Genomic DNA, 17164 nt, shown 5'->3' with positions numbered 1-17164 from the left:
GTCACCACAGTGGGCCTTCCCTGCCCCTTTGTGAGGCCCACCCCCACCCTGTCCTGTGCGCCCTCCTGGCTGTGCTTAGCACTGGTCACTGCCCAGTGCCCTATTTGGCCTATCTTTGTCTTGCCTGTCATCTGTCTTGTCCACTCAAACGCAGCCTCCTTGAGGTGGGCGTTCGGGTCCTGTCCAGCACTGTTTCTAGGGGGGTGGGGGGGTGGGGGTATGGGGGAGTGTTCATGTTAACTCAGGTGAAACTCACAGTGACCAGGGACTTTGTTTTCTGAAAGGAGTGAAAAGCTGTGGGATCTCCCAGAGATTTAACCCTGCGGGAGGGGGTTCCCCCCCACCCCGTCCCACTGAGCTACCTGCCCCTGGAGAAGGTGTGTGGATCACGCCTCCCCCTACACCCAGGGGCCGGTGGTCAGAAGAGGACACTGCTGTTGTCAGGGTGCTTGGGGACGCCCCGTAGCCGGGAGTTAGAGTAGGTTTGGCTCATGTTTCTGGAATAGTAGGTGAGAGATGCTTTCGGTTTTGAGGGCCTTGCAGTCTTTAGCATCCAATCAACTCTGCCCTTGTAGTGGGCATGGCTTCGAACCGAAACCCACGGGGGCAGGTTTGGTCTGTTTTTGTGAATCCCTCAGAGAACTGTTTTCTTTGAAGAACTGGGATTTAGCCAGTGGAGCTCTGCTGCCTCCTAGTGGCTGGTAATTTTGCTGGATCAGGTCACACCCTTTCATCTCCGGGGCCGCCTTCCAGTGAAGGAGAGACTGAGGCTTCTAGAATACCCAGATGCTTTTCCACCCCGGTTGAGTTCAGGAGGTTCTGTTGACCATCATCCTCCCGGCCTCCTTGGAGACGCCCGCGTAAGCGCGTCAAGACTGGCTTCAGAGCGGGGCTGAGGGTCTGCAAACGTGGGATGTTAACGGAGGGTGGGAGCAGCTGCCCGTCCTCGCCTCCACCTGCAGCCTCCCCGCCTGCCTATGGCCGTCGTCCTCTCGTGCTCCAGGTATCTGGCCTCTCCAGGGAGGGCGGGTGAGCTGTGAGGACGCAGTCGGGAGTGCAGGGAATGGCCCTGGAGGGGACGTGGGGGTGTCCGGGGCTGCTGTGACCACTACCCTCCCAGAGCTCCTTAGCCCACTGGGCTAGTCAGGTGTGAAGGATAGGACGTCTGGTCCAACACACCTGCGGACTGGCGGGACCATAGGGCTTGTGCACAGGCTTCAGCTGAAGGGCAGGTGTGGACTTGGGAGGGGAGTGGGTGGAGGCCAGCCCGGGCTGCATACGTCTGGCCCACTCGGTGACCTTAGGCTTCCTGTCCAGGGGGCTTGGGCTGACGTCAGCAGGAGAAGGGGCTTCAGGCCACTGGAAGGGGGACCCTGTGACTCGAGGGGCAGCGCCCTCAGTGCAAGGCAATGGGCGGTGAGGCCACTGCACAGAAAGGCACGGTGATGATACACCACCTCACCCCTCGGCCTGTGCCTCCCGGAAAATTCACTGGCAGCGTGAACCTGAAGTCAGATGCCTGTTACACAAAGACTGTCCTGAGTGGGCAGCGCCCAGGGCTGGGCAGGAGCAGAGGGCTGCACATGCGCCCCCTCCTGCCGCCCGCAGGCCTTTAGGCCAGGGGCGTGTCTTAGAGCCAGTGAAGGGTGGAGAAGGGGCCACACGAACCTGGCACAGGGCCTCTGACTGGGAGGCAGGCACGTGACCTTTGCCGAGGATGGCGGCCAGCCTTCCCCGTCCCCAGTGGGCTCGAGGACCAACTGGCCTGTGGCCAGGCACGGGCTCCCCTCACCAGGCTGGCCCACAGCTGAGCCTGCCGTGGGCATCACTCCCGGGCCCAGCCTGTCCCGGGGGCAGTACTCATGGGCATCTGGGTCCCTCCCCTCCTGGCAGGGGAGCAGGCGGGAGCAGACCTTCCCCACCAGCACCGCCCCATCCGACCATGGAGCTCGCTCTGCAGCAGGGCCCCGGGTCCCCGGTAGTCCCAGGCCTCAGTGTGGGAGCCGTGGTCCCGGACCAACGCCGGGCAGGAGGGCTGTGTGCAGCTAGTAGCATCGTAAGGAAGGTTGGCGTCCCGCAGTCCACACTGCTGCGATCGGAACTGCGCACTCGCTGAGTGACCTGTATTTACCTATTGGCGAGCCACCATTTACAGGTGTTGCTGCGTCTCAAAGTAACAAAAGTAAAAGTATCTTCATTAACCGAAGTGGCCAAATTATGGGGGCATTGGTGAAATATGAGGGGTTAGTCTGATGCCATTAGGAGGGCTTTGGAGAGGGTATTTAAGAGCGTGGGAAGATGTTCAGTACATAAATTCTGGTGCTTCTGGACCGACGGCTTTCTCAGGCCATGTCCTGTGAGGGTGGCAGCCCCAGGCCGGGCCAGGCTTCCACGACAGGGCACCTTAAACCCCACCTGTCTCACCGGCTACTGACGAGGGTTCTGGCAGTACCTCTGGTTGTCCCAGAGCTTGCACACATCTTAGTCACACGTTGCCAGCGTCTTATTTTATCATGTAAAAGTTCTTTACATATTGTTTTCTGAAGTATATACTGCAAATATTTTCTCAGATGATCTGCCCTGGTATTTTATTGATAATAGCTTTTTGAAAAAAGGCTTTAGAACAATTTTAGATTTGCAGAAATGTTTAAAAAAAAGACAGCACAGAGATTTCCACCCACCCCACTCTTAGTTTCCCGTTATTAACACCTATGTCAGTGTGGTACACTGGTTACAATTAAGGAGCCAAGATTGATACATTATCACCAAACTAAAGTCCATTCTATATTCAGATGTCCTCAGTTTTTCCCTAATATCTTTTTTCTGTCCTAGAATACATTGAATTGCCTTGTCTCTTTAGGCTGTTTTTGGCTGTGATACTTTCTTAGACATTCCTTGTTTTTGATGGTCTTGACAGTTCTGAGGAGAGTGGGTCAGAGAATTTATAGAACGTCCGTCTATCGGGACTTGTCTGATGTTTTTGTCATGACTGGACTCGGGTTATGGGTTTTTGGAAGAGCACAGAGGGGAAGGGCCCTTCTCATCACGTCCCGTCCAGGGGTCCAGGGTCCATGCCGTCTCATGACCTGCACTGTGGACACTGACCTTGGTCACCTGGCCCAGGTGTGTCTGTCAGTCTCTCCACTGCGAGTCATTCTTTGTCCCCTTCGCCACACTGTCCTCTGTGGTAGGAAATCGCCATGTGAAGCCCACACCTGAAGAGTGAAATAAGAATATACTTTTACTCCTGAAGTTGCGCGAGAATCTATATTGGTGCAGTGTGTGAGGTCAGATCAGTCTAATCTTTTACTTTTTGGTCTAACACTAATTGTACTGGCACCTTTGTTAAACCATGTCTCAGTTCCCCAAGGGTCCTAGTGTCACGGCATCTTCCAGTGCCTTACGTGCCCGTCCTCCTGGGTCCACCCATCTCACCGTGTGGCTGTACCAGGAGCACATAGTCTCAGTGAGTGTCTTTTAAAATTGGCTCTTTATTCTTTTAAGTGACCTTTCACCCGCTCTGTGAGGGTTCATGCAGGTCCAGCTGGGTTTGGGTCGGAATTGTGATGAGTCTTCACGGTGGAAATGCGGCCATTTAACCCCAGGCCTCTGGCCCTTCCTTCTAGAGGGTTTCTCTGCCTCTCATCTGCTGCACCCACGGGCTTGGGGCCCTGTCCTGTGATCTGCCAGATCTCCCCAAAGGAGTGCAGCCACTGCCTGCCTGCGGCCCGGGCTGGATGCGCTCGGAGTGCCAAGTGCTCCCGGCCGTGATGGGCTGGAAGCAGCGTCTAAACCCACAGCTGAGGGGGGCTGGGGGGTTCTTACCATGTGTTTCTAGATCTCTTGGCGTGGGTTTTTCTCAGAGGAGTCCATTTTGACGCTGAACAGCTGTATAACTTCTGGCATCTCAAGTTTGAATTTCCCCCACCCCGAGAGACCTTCGTCTGCACACATCCAGCACAGGAAGGGGGCTGGCAAGGTGAGCTTGGGGTTCGAGGTGGAGCCAGATGTCCTTTCTAGCTCCCACTGTCTTTGAGGTGAAGCCCTGCTCAGGACTGAGACAGCAAGTCGACCCTCCAGGCTCCAGAGGTGGCCAGGCTGGGGCCCTGCATGGGCCGTGGGCCCAGGAGTGGACAGCGTGCAAATAAATGCATGGGTAGGTCCCATCCAAAAATGCTGCTTCATTTTGCATTTTTCCTCAGTTGGACTGCTGCCTGCAGATTGAAATTTCCTCTCCACCAAGAAGGACCACCTTTGCGGTAACCCGCTGCCTGGGTGCTCTCTGCCCTGAGGGCTGGCAGGAGGGGGCGGAGGGCTGGTCTCTGTGAGCAGCCAGGGCACGCCTGTGTGCACATGCAGCCGCGTGCACGGGTGTCTCCACAAGCAGACCGGAGCAGGTAGCGCGCTACGTGTGGTCCAGCGTCTCGGGTGACGTCTGTCCGCGTTGGTGAGCAGTGGGGCCTCAGCAGGCACAAGCAAGTGGAACAGCTGTTCTTTACCAACTGCACACTTGGGAGTCTCCTGCAGCCTGCAATGCTGTGTGCCCGTCTGCTCCCCGGCCTGGGCTCCTGCCCCGGAGCTTGTTCCTGTTTCTAAGGCTGCACCCACGTCGCCGTCGCTCGCCCTCACCGTGCCCGTCAGCGGCCGGCGCCATCCACCGAGGCTCAGCAGGTTTCCGAGTGTGAACGCCTCTCGATTTGTCATGTGCCTTTGGTCGATTTCCAGCACCCTAATGGTTATGTTTGGACGGTTTTGTTTGGTTTCGTGAGTGCTTTTGGGGGACCGCATTCACCAAGCTCCTCATTCCACCTTCCTGCAGCCCATCCCCCTCGTTATTTGTCTAGAATCTTTTAGACAGTTCCAAGGATCACTGCACTGAAGTGCAAATTAGTCTACAGAGCATCAGGGAGCTTGAAACATTCAGAGTCTTGCTGAATGTTCTGGATCTCTTGTTCCCTTATTCTTGTGCGATCTTTCTATCCTCTCGGAGGGCCATAGGGCACTAAGCCAAATCGTATCAGAAAGAACAGCTTTCAGAGGCACATCCACTTCTAAACTCGATCATGGAAGCGGAGGGTCACCCTGACGTCATGGCACACGCCCCGTAATGAGATTTCTCAAATCAGGTTTGCTGATTCCCAGCAGCACGTGCCGAGTGCTCCTGGGGTCTTGCAGGAAACTCTGCCTCCACGACGGAGCGCCGTCGCCCTCTGTGCTGCTTTGTCTTCAAGGCATGTGGCGGGAGGGGAGATCCCTGAGGGGGCATCCGCAGCGAGGACAGTTCCTATGAAGAATCCATGTGGCGGGAGGGGAGATCCCTGAGGGGGGCACCTGCAGCGAGGACAGTTCCTGTGAAGAATCCAGGGCCCGGCCCCCAGGCTGCTTTCCTGCTTCGTCATCTCCCATCCACCTTCTTTTCTGCTCCGTCTGTCACTTCTGCAGGAACACAGGTGACCCTGTGTGTGTGTGTCAGGTGCCTCAAGAAAACAGCGCAGGACCTTTTAACAGAAAATGTATAACTGAAGGTAGGAAAAGAAAAAACAGCGAGGATGAGACAAGTCCAGGGAGCGTCAGTCATAGCCGTAACCCTGAGTGGGTGAACTTGGCTTTTGAGAGATACACGCACAGGGACGGGTTCACACAGCAGTGTGGACGGCCATGAAAGCAGCCTTCGTTACGTGACTGGGAGCACAGGCCGGCCGCAGGGACAGAAAGCCTGTCAGCAGACCTCTGCTCCTGGGGAGGCGGAGCAGATGCACTTTCCCAACCCCGGTGGGGGCCACTTTGGGCCCGGGTTGAGCTGCAGAAACAAATGATCCTCAAATCGTATAAATACAGTTGATTTTTCATTCTCTTGGGTCGGCTGTGGCTCTTTCTGTGTTGACTTCACCCCCTTCCCAGGCTAATGGGGCAAATTCTCTCTGGAACATTCCCAGAATGGTGGCAGGGGGAGGAGAGAACGCGGAGAACTCTGCTCTGGCCGTGCAGCTTCTTCCCAGGGGAGCACTATGTGGCCAGGCCTGACCTCAGCGCTGGGCGGAATAAATAACACACCGACGTCTGCTCCCCACCTGCCCCCTGCCCAGGAGATGGCCGGAGCCCACCCTCCAGCAGCGCAGGCACAGGCATCATGGCCAGGCCCTCGCTCCCGTTTCTCGGCCAGCTCCGCTCTGCCCCCTCTTCCTCTGGACACCTAAGGGCAGGGGGGCTGCTGACTGTTCACCTGCCCCGACATCCACGGGTGGGTGCGGCTTGCAGCAACTCGGACAGGTGCCTTTCGATGGAGCAGAAGCGGGAGGCACCCGTCGCCCTGCACCCAACAGATGGGAGAGCCCGAGGGGCGACCTCCTCGCCAGGCCCCAGTTCCGACCCTAGGGTCCCTCCCGGCCCGCTGTCCCGCGTTCTCTCTGCGCCTCCCCACACCTCTGTCCTCTAGAGCGGGGTCTGGATTTCTGTATCAGACCAGACGGTAAACACCTGGGCACTGTGGGCTCCGCGAGGTCTGTGTCCATCGCCCAGCTGCTCCATCGCGGCGAGAAAGCAGCCCCAGACGGTACGCACACTCATGGGCACGGCTGTGCGTCGGTAGGACTTTCTTTACGAAACCAGACGGTTGTCTGGGCTGGGTTTCTGTAGTGTGCAGGCCCTGTTCAGAGGTCCCTGTGCTCCTGGGCTGGGTGGGTGTCCTGGCCTGAGCCTGCCCCTCCCGTGGCTCCTTGGCCAAGACAGTGCCCACAGAACTTCACTTGGTGGAGTGCCGGCAGCTGCGCCCCTGGTTCCTCCTGAGCACCCCTCTCTCCGGACGGACCTGCTGCAGCCTGGGGTCTAGAAGGCTGCAGCCGTCCATAGAGGGCTCCAGCCTCAGGCCTCCCCCCTTCCCAGCTGGAAATGTCACTCAGCAGTTTGGATGGAGGAGGCTGTGGGCTGGGTTGTGTCCCCCCAAAATTCATAGGTTGAATCCCTATCCCCCACCACGACTGTATTTGGACGCGGGGCCTTTAAGGAGGTTCAGTGAGGTCATAAGTGTGGGGTCGTAACCCGATAGGGCTGTGTCCTGATAAGGAGAGGAAGGGACACCAGGAGTGAGCCCCCAAGAGGAAAGACCACGGAGGACCCAGGGAGAAGACGCTGTCTGCACACCAAGGAGAGAGACCGCAGGAGGGACCGGCCCTGCGGCACCGGACCTCAGGCCTGCCGCCTCCCGAGCCGACTGAGGGTGTGCTGGCCGCCCCCTTAATCAGATTCTTGTCATTAAGTTGAATTTTAACAAGTGTTTGTCTCCCAAAGACATTCTCAGTCTTACCCTCTACTGCTGTGGTCCTCAGAGCATGACCCGTGGAGCCCTAGGGGTCCCCGAGACCCTTGCAAGGGACCTGCAGGGTCAAAAATGACTATTTCCATAGTGCTGGTTGCGCCTTTCCCCTCACTGAGTGCCGCTTGAGCTGGGGCGGGGCTACAGCTGGGGCCTGAGCCCCTGGAGGCTCTGCTAGGGGCCCCTGCGTTCTCAGCCAGACTCACCCAACCACATCCTCTCGGGGCAGCGTGCTTACTCCTTGTATCCAATAGATCCCGAGCCTTGAGAACCGTCCTTGCCCTGCCTGTGCACGACGCCATGCAGGAAGCACGGCCACTTTGGGGGACGCCTGGTGGACAGGTGTCTGGACTTGGGTATTGGACAGGCACTTTCTCAGAAATGATTGGGGTTACATCTGAGTGTTTTGCTGCCAACTATGACCTTTGAGGGCTCAGCAAAGTTAGAATTGTCCAAAATTTTTATCTGCCACTGTCCACTGCTCCCTCAGACCTTCAGACTTTTCTGTGGTGCTTAGTGGTGATATTAACAAGTGTGATTGCTGTTGGTATTGAGTGCTAAAATCCGTCTACATTTAGAAGATCTGCGTGACTCCGTGAACCAGTTTCTGTGTGACCAGTCATGCTTGGGTAAAGACTATCAACGTTTAGGGCAGCCCAAGGCTGTTACAGTGTGACAGTGTTCAGAGGGCTCCCTGTGGCTTTTCATGTAGATTGCAGTTGCAGCTAACCTTTGAGAAATTACCATCACTGAGTTAGGCATAGTGACGAGGAAGACTGTGTTCCCGGGTATCTGAGCAGGCCTTTCCCAGCTGCTCGTCTCCCTGAGGCCCGTTGTCTTCACGGACCTCAACCAAAACAAGCAATCACAACAGAGTAAACACAGGAGCAGGTATGAGAATCCGGCTTCTCCTACGAAGCAGACCCTAAAGAGACTTACAAAAATAGGAAACAAGGCCACACTTCACACTAATTTTTTTGTTTGGGAAAATTTAGTTATTCATGAAGATTTACTTTTGTTAACCTATGTCAGGTTTCTTATCGTTGTTTTTAAATGAATTAATAGATAAAATATTTAAGGTTGCTCAGTTTCAACATCTAGTAAGGTGAATGGTGATACACACCCCCCAGAAGGAGAAAAGCACCATGGTGTCCCCAGTGAGTATAAGGGAGGAAAGAGGTTCAGAGACGGGAAGCTTGAGGGTCGCTCTGGGGGCAGAACAGCTGCACCCCCGGCCCCAGCCGCTCCCCACTCTCCTCGGATTCTTCTCCGTGGACCTTCCTGAGCTCGGTGTTGGAATAAAGATGTGCTCCTCCCTCGGGCTCTCGCCTGAAGATGTAATCTCTTCGGGGAAATTGTCTGCTTCCTCCATACAGGCGGCACTTGTGCTCGGTACCACCGCAGCCTCTGCAGCCTCTGCCTGGTGCGCCGCCCTGCGGCCCCGCCCGGCCCCAGCAGCAGGTTCTGTAATGGCCAGCGTGGCCCAGCTGCCCTGCAGTCACCATGAGTCCCAGGTCTCTGTGGCCTGCACAAGCCACGTGTCAGCTGAAGTCACTCTAGCATCTTCAGGATGCTTGTCACCAGGGCAGAGGAGTGGCACGTGTCACCCTGCTCACATCTGGCTGGCAGAGCAAGTACTTGGCCAAGCGTGCCCGGGGGGACTGGGAGCATCTCTGCCCCAGGGCGACGCCGAGTTTGTGCCCGAGTGCACGGCAGACCCTCTGACCTGAGGCCAGAGCCGTGAGCCCAGAGAGAAGCCCTGCTCCTCCGTCTTTCCTGCCCCTGGACTGTCGGTTCGGGGCCTGCCCGCCTCCTCCGGGCGGCCGCTCTCAGGCCTTGGCTGGAGGGCCACCAGCGTGAGCTTGTTGCTGACGCTGCAGGGTGCAGGCGTCGGCCGGGCTTCGTCCCCACGCCGGGTGAGCGCGGCTGGTCTGCGGGCCGCCTGGTGCCCCTCTTTAGTCCCTGGTGGACTCTGGTTCCCCTCCAGGTGTCGGGAGACATGGCCTAGCCCCTTCCACGCTCTGCCCCACCCCCGAGGGAGTGGTGAGTCAGGGCGCTCCGGGGGTCCCGGGCACGTCGGGCTGGGCCGTGGTGAGAGGCTCTGACCCGTGTCCTGCCCGAGGCGCCGTGCTGGCCTCCCCTGCTCTCGCGGGGTCCGCTGTGCATCAGGGTTCCACATCTCTTTATATTCTCACTCATCCCGAATCTGTGTTGTGCCTCCACTCCAGGCCTGCAACGAGGGGGTGCACAAGTGGAGAGAAGCACCTTCTGGAAGCCAGTTGCTGGGTGAGGGCTGCAAGGCTGCTGGGGCCAGGGGAGCGGGCTCTGGAGGCCAGGAGTGGTGGCCAAGCTTGTGACATGGGGATGTGGGCGAAGGGCGCCCTGGGTGTGGGGGGAATCGGCTGGGCTTTTCATTCTCTTAACAGGGTCTTTGGCAGAGCAAAAGTTGGTAATTTTGATTAAGTCCCGTTTATCACTTTTTCCTTTCGTGGTTCATGTTTTCTGTGTCAAGTCTAAGAACTCTTTCCCTAGCCCCTAGGTCCTGAAGATTCTTCTCCTGTTTTTTTCCTAAAAGTTTTGTAGTTTCTTGCTTTACCTCTGTGTCTGTTAGTATTTGTGTGAGGTGTGAGGCTTAGGGCGAGGGTCCCCTGTCCCAGCACCTTTTGTTGGGAGACCACCTTTCTCAGGTGGGACTCCTTTCCCCACTGTCGGAGAGGAGCCAGGCCTCTGTGCTGGGTCTGCTCCTGGGTTCTCTGTTCTCGTCCTCTGATGTGTGTACCCCCCGATGCCAACACCACACTCTCTTGAATACCGTAGCTACAAAGTAAGCCTTATTATCAAATCGAGGGATTTTTCCTGCTTTATTCTTCTCTTTCCATATAAATTTTAGAATAAGCTTGTCTGTGTCTACAAAACCTTGCCGGGACTTTTGCAGGAATTGCGTTGAGCCCGCAGACCGATTTGGAGAGAGCTGATGTCTTTACTACGTTGAGTCTTCCAATCCGTGGCTATAGCGTTGGCTCTCCACTTACTTACGTTTCTTTGATTTATTTCATCAGCATTTTGCATTTTTCAGCAGACAGGGCCTGCATAAGTTTCATTAAGTGTGTACCTAAGTGTTTCATTGTATTTTTGAGTGATTTTAAATCGTTGTTTTAAATTTTGGTTGATATATGTTCACCGTTAGTGTACAGAAATGCAGTTACTTTTTGTGTATGACTCATCTCCCGCACCATTCTGAACTCACTTATTATTTCTAGGAGTTTTGTTTTGTTTATAGATTCCTCAAGATTTTCTAGGTAGAAAATCATATCATCTGCAAATAGAGACGATAGCTTTACTTCTTCTTTTTTCAGCCTAAATGCCTCTGATTTTTTTCTTGCCTATTGCAATGGCTGGAACTCCAAGTAACATGTTGGATAAGAGTGGTGAAAGTGGACAGCCATGCTTGTTCCCAGCCTTAGTGGGCAGCATTCATTCTATCACCATATGTATGATGATAGCTGTGGGTTTCTTATAGATGCTATTTATCAAGTTGACATAATTTCCCTCTATTCTTAACTTGCTGGTATTTTTTTTTATCATGAATTAGGTGTTGAATTTTGTCAAATGCGTTTTAATGCATCAGTTTACATAGTCACATGGCTTTTATGCTTTCGCTTGTTGATATGGTAGATTATACTGATTGATTTTTTTAACATGGAGCCAGCCTTGCATATCTGGATAAATCCTACCTGGCCATGGTACGTAACTCTTTTACACATTGCTGGATTCATTTGCTAATTTTTTTTAAGGTTTTTTTTTTAAAAATTTATTAATTATTTAATTTATTTCTGGCTTCGTTGGGTCTTTGTGGCTGCGCGCGGGCTTTCTCTAGTTGCAGCGAGCGGGAGCTACTCTTCGTTATGGTGCGCGGGCTTCTCATTGCGGTGTCTTCTCTTGTTGCGAGCATGGGCTCTAGGCGTGCGGGCTTCAGTAGTTGTGCCTCATGGGCTCTAGAGCGCAGGCTCAGTAGTTGTGGTGCACGGGCTTAGTTGCTCTGCGGCATGTGGGATCCCCCCAGATAAGGGCTCGAACCCGTGTGCCCTGCATTGGCAGGCGGATTCTTAACCACTGCGCCACCAGGGAAGTCCCTCATTTGCTAATTTAAAAAATATATTTAGTCTATTTTTGTGGATGTTCACGAGCGAGACTGGTCTATATTTTTTTTTTCTGTACTGTCTTATCTCCGGTTTTGGTATCAGGGTCGCAGTAGCCTCACAAAATGAGTTGGGAAGTATTCTATTTTCTATGAGTGTCTAAGGCTTATGTTCATTTTCTTTTAAATGTTTGGTAAAATCCTCCAGTGAAACCATCTGGGCCTGGAGGTTTTTTTTTCTGGAGTTTTTATGACAGGTTTTCATGTCTTTAACGGCTGTAGGCATATTGAGGTCGTCTCTTTCATTTTGATTGGATTTCGGTAATTTGCTGGTTGTTCAGTTCTCCCATTTCTTTGCTGAGGTTTTTGGAGACTTGCTTTAAGCATGTTCGTACATGCTCACTGCAGCATTTTTGTGATGGCAGCTTTAAAAGCCTTGTCAGAGAATTCTAGTATCTCTGCCATCTCAGTGTTGGCATTTATTGATTTTCTTTTCTCTTTCGTGTTGAGATTCTCCTAGTCTCATTTTTGGTATGGCAAGCGATTTTTGTTTGTATCCTGGAAATTTTGGTTGCAATGTTATGATATTCTGGATCTTATAAAAATCACCTGTCTTAGCAGGCCTCTACTGACATGGGTAGGGGAACCTGTTCACAATGGGCTGGGGTGGAGGCCCAGGCACCCCTTGGCCTCCCCGATACCTTGAGCAGAGGGAGGAGCTCCTCGTTCCTGAGGGGTGGGAGCCCCTCTGATGTGGGCACGTGTGTGTGTGCCCGCGTCCCCTGTCAGCTTCGCCTGGAGGGCAGTGTTCTCCAGGGGGGTGTGGGGTGGCTTTTCTTGAGACTTTTTTCCAGTGTTCTTTGGCATTTTTCGGTCGCACCCTTTTCCAGTGACGAGCCTAGAATAAACAGGAGGGAATCAAAACAAAACACAAAGGTGAACTCACTGTTGTGTCAGCCTTCACACCTCAGGACCCATCCAGGCACCTTCTCTCCACCTTTCCCATTTTTCTTAGGCTTGTTTCATGTTTAACACAGGGTTTAGTTGTGCTCAGCAGGAATGTAGGGAAGAATGCGTCTGCTTCATTCTGTCCAGAACCAGAAGGCCTGGTGCTCCTTGTAGTCACTGCAGTCATCTGTGTCTCTGGATTAATTTTCTTGATCAGTGTCATCAGAGGGTTGTATATTTTGGGGCCTTTTTTGAAGAACCAGATTGTGTATTTGTTCATTTTCACAATTGGTTCTTTTTTTGTAACTTCTGATCTATTCTTTATTATAATTACCTTCTTTCCATTTTCTGTGGATACTTTCTGTTATTTTTCTAACTTCTAAAATTGGATTTTCTATTCACTAGTTTTCTGACTTTATTCCTAGTATAGGCTTTTAAAAGCTCTAAGTTTTCCTGTAAGTTCTATTGTAGCTGAATGCTACAAATTTTGGCACGCAGCACTTTTATTATTGTTGAGGTCTCATGATTTTCTAATTTCATTTTGTCATCCCCGTCCACTTCTTATTTAGAATCATTTAAAAAGTGTTACGTCCAGGAGAGTTATAGAGTTATCTTTTTGCTAATGATTTCTAATTTAATTGCCCACCGGGTGGAAGGCATGGTCTGTTGATTCCATGTCTTCAAAATTGGTTGAAATTTGCATTATGAGTTAGAACGTTGTCAATTTTGGTTTTATCCTCTGAGAGTTTTAGGAGAGTGCACAACCTCTAAATGTCAGGTGCAGCTTTACACACACACATGATATTCCACAACTCCCTCCGTGTCCACTGTCCTTGTGTGAACTGTGACGGGGGTGCCATGGCGTCCCCAGATGGGCGGTTTGCTGGTTTGGCCCTGGGGTCGCTCCTCAGATTAACCCCTCGCGGGCTCTGGGGCATCGAGGCACTTCCTCACCATCGTCTCTTGGCTGGATTAGTGGGTAATCTCCTGAATTCTCTCCCGGCTTCCTCTCCTGCCACTTTTCACCTTCAGCCTGGTTTCCACACCAGCAGCCAGATTGCCGGTGTTAAAATACCGTGATTTATCAAAAGCCTCTCACATCCCTGTTTCCCGCAGGTTCCACCTGCCCCCTCTTCAAGTGGCCTAAAGCACCCTGCCCGCCTGCCCACACCCTCTCCTGCCACCCAGCTTCCCGGCAGGAGGGCTCACAGAGGATGCCCAGTGGAGAGCAGGACAGCCCTGCTCCCGGTCGTCCGATGTCTCAGACCTTCCGGTGAAGCCAGGCCCCACGTGAGGGTGCGGATGGCAGTGGGAGCCTCTCACGCCCGCGTGCGCATGCGTGTGTCTGCCTGTGTGCGCATGTGTGTCGTTTGCGGCTCGATGGGCTGCTTTTGTCTGGACTGTGCCTGGGGGGGGATGCGCCGTCCTCGGGCCCTGGTCCTTTGAAACTGATTCGTTGTGGCGGGCTGTTCAGCGAGCCACTGAACACCACTGCAACTGTCGTCACTAAGTGGGTCGCACAGCGAGGGGCGGCCGCAGAGGTGAAGAGGGGAGTCGTGAACCTCACTTTATCTCCTCTGTCACCCCCCTTTCCAGCACCAGTTGAGTTTTGAAAAGAGAACGGCAGAGCCTTCCCTCCGAGACTGTCCCCGTCACTCACCACCTCTTGCTCCGCAGGGAGCTGGGTGTCCCGCTGCCTGAAGCCGTGGCTGAAGTTGGGAGAAGTGGGTCATTGCGCAAGCGAGTCTGTCACATCGCTCTCCGTGTTGCTGGTCTCGTGGTGCTTCTAACCAAACCTAGTGCCAGGTCAGGCTATATGTTTAGTAAACGAGTTCCCTTCAGAGGTTTCTAGGGTGATATAAATTTCAAATCGAATGTCTTTTAGTTCATTAACTTCTGGTTTTCTTGCGCTGTCATCAGAAACTGCTGTCATGCTCTTTCTACTTTGTGAGACTTACTGTGAGGGTAACCCTGTCTGCTGGGACGCCGAGAGCCTCAGGGAGGAGCATGAGATCTCAGTGTTCTTTCAGTTCTCGTCCCCGTAACACTCCTGGGTTGATGCCGGCATTTCTGTCCTGAAGAGTCACCCTTTCCCAAGAGGAGACCTCTGGGTGTCCCTGGGAACAGGAGTACTTGATTGGTGACAAGGGTGCCATGGCCCTTGAGGCCCTAATGCTCCCTCACAGACGATTCTAATTGTTACCGCTGTTTCCACCCACTTCCCTGCGCCTCTGACCTGTGGAACCACTCGGTGCCTGCAGGCCCAGCTCTTCCTGGAATAGGGGGCGAACGGGCGGCTTCCGGGTGGCTTCTTCCCTTAGAGGCTGCGGTGTCCATGTCTCTGCTTCGCTCCCTATTTACCCCATTTCACCACTTCCCAGACCCCAGGGCTGTGCTGAGAGCTCTCGCTGGTTCTCCTCGCTCCTCCTGACTTCTTAGTGCTGCGGGTTTGTGCTGTTTTATTTTATGAGCATCATTGCAGTGCAGTTTCTGTAAGGGTGGAGTAAACACATGTTAACTCTGTGATGTTTAATACGAGGTCTCTTCCATTGCCTTTTTAAAAAGAAGCTTTTGAGTGTTTATTACCTTTGTTCTTTTTAATTGAGTATAATTCACATACCATACAATTCATACTTTAAAATTGCACATTTTAGTCGTTTTTAGCATATTCACAAAGGTGTGCAACCACCACCACTATCTAATTACACAACGTTCTCATCACCCCAAAAGAAACCCCACACCCATGCCATTACCCTCTCTCCTCAGCCCTAGGAACCGTGCGCCTACTTTCTGTCCCCGTGGGCTTGCCCGTTCTGGACGTTTGCTGTCAATGGGAGCACACAACATGTGGCTTTCCGCGTCTGGCTTCTTTCCCTTCTCATAATGTCTTCAAGGTCCATCCACGTTGCCGTGCGGGTCAGTACTTCATCCCCTTCCTTGTGGCCAAATAACATCCCGTTATAAGGATGCACCACATTTTGTTTATCCACCATCATCAAGTGATGGACGTTGGATTGTTTCCACTTTTTGACAGTTACGAACAACACTGCTGTGAACATCCACGTACAGGTTTTTCTGTGGACGTATATTCTCATTCTCTTGGGTATATGCCTAGGAGTGGAGTTGCTGGGTCATATAGGAACTCTGGAGGAACTGCCAGCCTGTTTTCCAAAGGGGTTATATCATTTTATATTTCCACCAGCAATGTATAAAGATTCCAGTTTTTCCATATCCTTGCTGACATTTGTTATTTTCTGTTTCTTCTTCTTATTATTATCATTTTCATTATTATTACTATTATTGCCATCCTAAGTAGCTCATTGTGGGGTTTTTTTTTTTTGTTTTTTTTTTTTTTTTGCGGTACGCGAGCCTCTCACCGCTGTGGCCTCTCCCGTTGCGGAGCACAGGCTCCGGACGCGCAGGCTCAGCGGCCATGGCTCACGGGCCCAGCCGCTCCGCGGCATGTGGGATCTTCCCGGACCGGGGCACGAACCCGTGTCCCCTGCATCGGCAGGCGGACTCTCAACCACTGTGCCACCAGGGAAGCCCTCATTGTGGTTTTGACTTGCATTTTTCTAATGCCGAATGATGTTGAGTTACTTTTCCTGTGCTTATTGGTCATTTCTATATCTTCCTTAGAGAAATATATATCAAATCCTTTGTATATTTCTTAATTGTTTTTTATTGTTGAGTTGTAGAAGTTTTATATATAGTCTGAATATTAATCCCTTCTTAGGTATCTGATTTGCCGATATTTTCTATTATGTCAGTTGTATTTTCACATTCTTATTAGTGCCGTTTGATGCACAAAAGTCCTTAATTTTGATGAAGTCCAGTTCATCTACTTTTTGTCGCTGCCTGTGCTTTTTGTTGTCATATCCATGAAATTATTGCCAAATCCAATGCCATGAAAACTTTTTTTTCCAGTGTTTTCTTCAAGATGTTTATAGTTTTAGCTCTTAAGTCTAGGTCTTTGATCTATTTGAAGTTAATTTTTGCCTGTGGTGTGAGGTAAGGTGCAGTGCACTCTTTGGTGTGTGCTGTCAGTTTTCCTGGCACTGTATGTACAAGACTTCTTTTTTTTTTTTGAATTTTATTTATTTATTTTTTTAGGCAGCAGGTTCTCATTAGTCACCTATTTTATTCTTATTAGTGTATATATGTCAATCCCAATCTCCTAATTCATCACACCACCACCACCATTCCCCACTTTCCCTGCTTGGTGTCCATACGTTTGTTCTCTACATCTGTAAGACTGTTCTTTTCTAATTGGCAAAAGGGAGCCAAGACAATCCCTTGTTCTTCCATTGCTTTCTGATGAGTTCCCACTCGTGACCTTCAGGCCTCTCCGATCCTCCAATCAGTAACACGCTGACGCTCTTCTGCACCAGTGGAGACACCGTCTGCCCCTGTGAAAGAGGGAGGCTTTTGCTCAGTGTCACCTTCATGGCGTTTCCTTACATTTCGTATTTTCTCATTTATTTCACTTTGAACCTCAAGGTATGATATGGGTAAGATATTTTAGCTTGAAACAGACTTAGTGATGTAGTTTATTGCCTAAAATGGTTACCTGATTGACATGGAGAAAGACAGAGAAATGTAACATGGGCTTCTCATTATTTTTGGTGCTCTGCCCTCACAATTCCAAATGTTGGATGCTGTCGTAAAGAGCCTTTGAAGGCATCCCTGACAATAATGTGCAGAGGTCCTTACACCTGGACTTGAAAAACAGCAAAGAGGGTATGTTATGAACATGAGTTCTTGTG

The 17164-nt window shown here is 52.0% G+C and overlaps 1 protein-coding gene across 16 annotated transcripts in view; it reads left to right on the top strand.

The window, feature by feature from the left end:
- PCBP3 (poly(rC) binding protein 3) overlaps positions 1–17164 on the top strand; it is a 213542-nt gene that overhangs the window by 141887 nt on the left and 54491 nt on the right. Inside the window, exon 1 of one of the 16 annotated variants that reach the window (XM_060297678.1) lies at positions 981–1003. The exons of the other annotated variants lie outside the window; for them this stretch is intronic. The gene's annotated coding sequence lies outside the window, so the exon portion shown is untranslated. Of the gene's footprint in view, positions 1–980; positions 1004–17164 lie in introns of those variants that run through there. 16 annotated transcript variants of the gene reach the window in all.

Source organism: Globicephala melas, chromosome 4 (assembly GCF_963455315.2).
Source record: "Globicephala melas chromosome 4, mGloMel1.2, whole genome shotgun sequence".
Taxonomy (NCBI): Eukaryota; Metazoa; Chordata; class Mammalia; order Artiodactyla; family Delphinidae; genus Globicephala; species Globicephala melas.
Note: the sequence above shows the minus strand (reverse complement) of the source record. Positions and strands in the feature narration are given on the sequence as shown.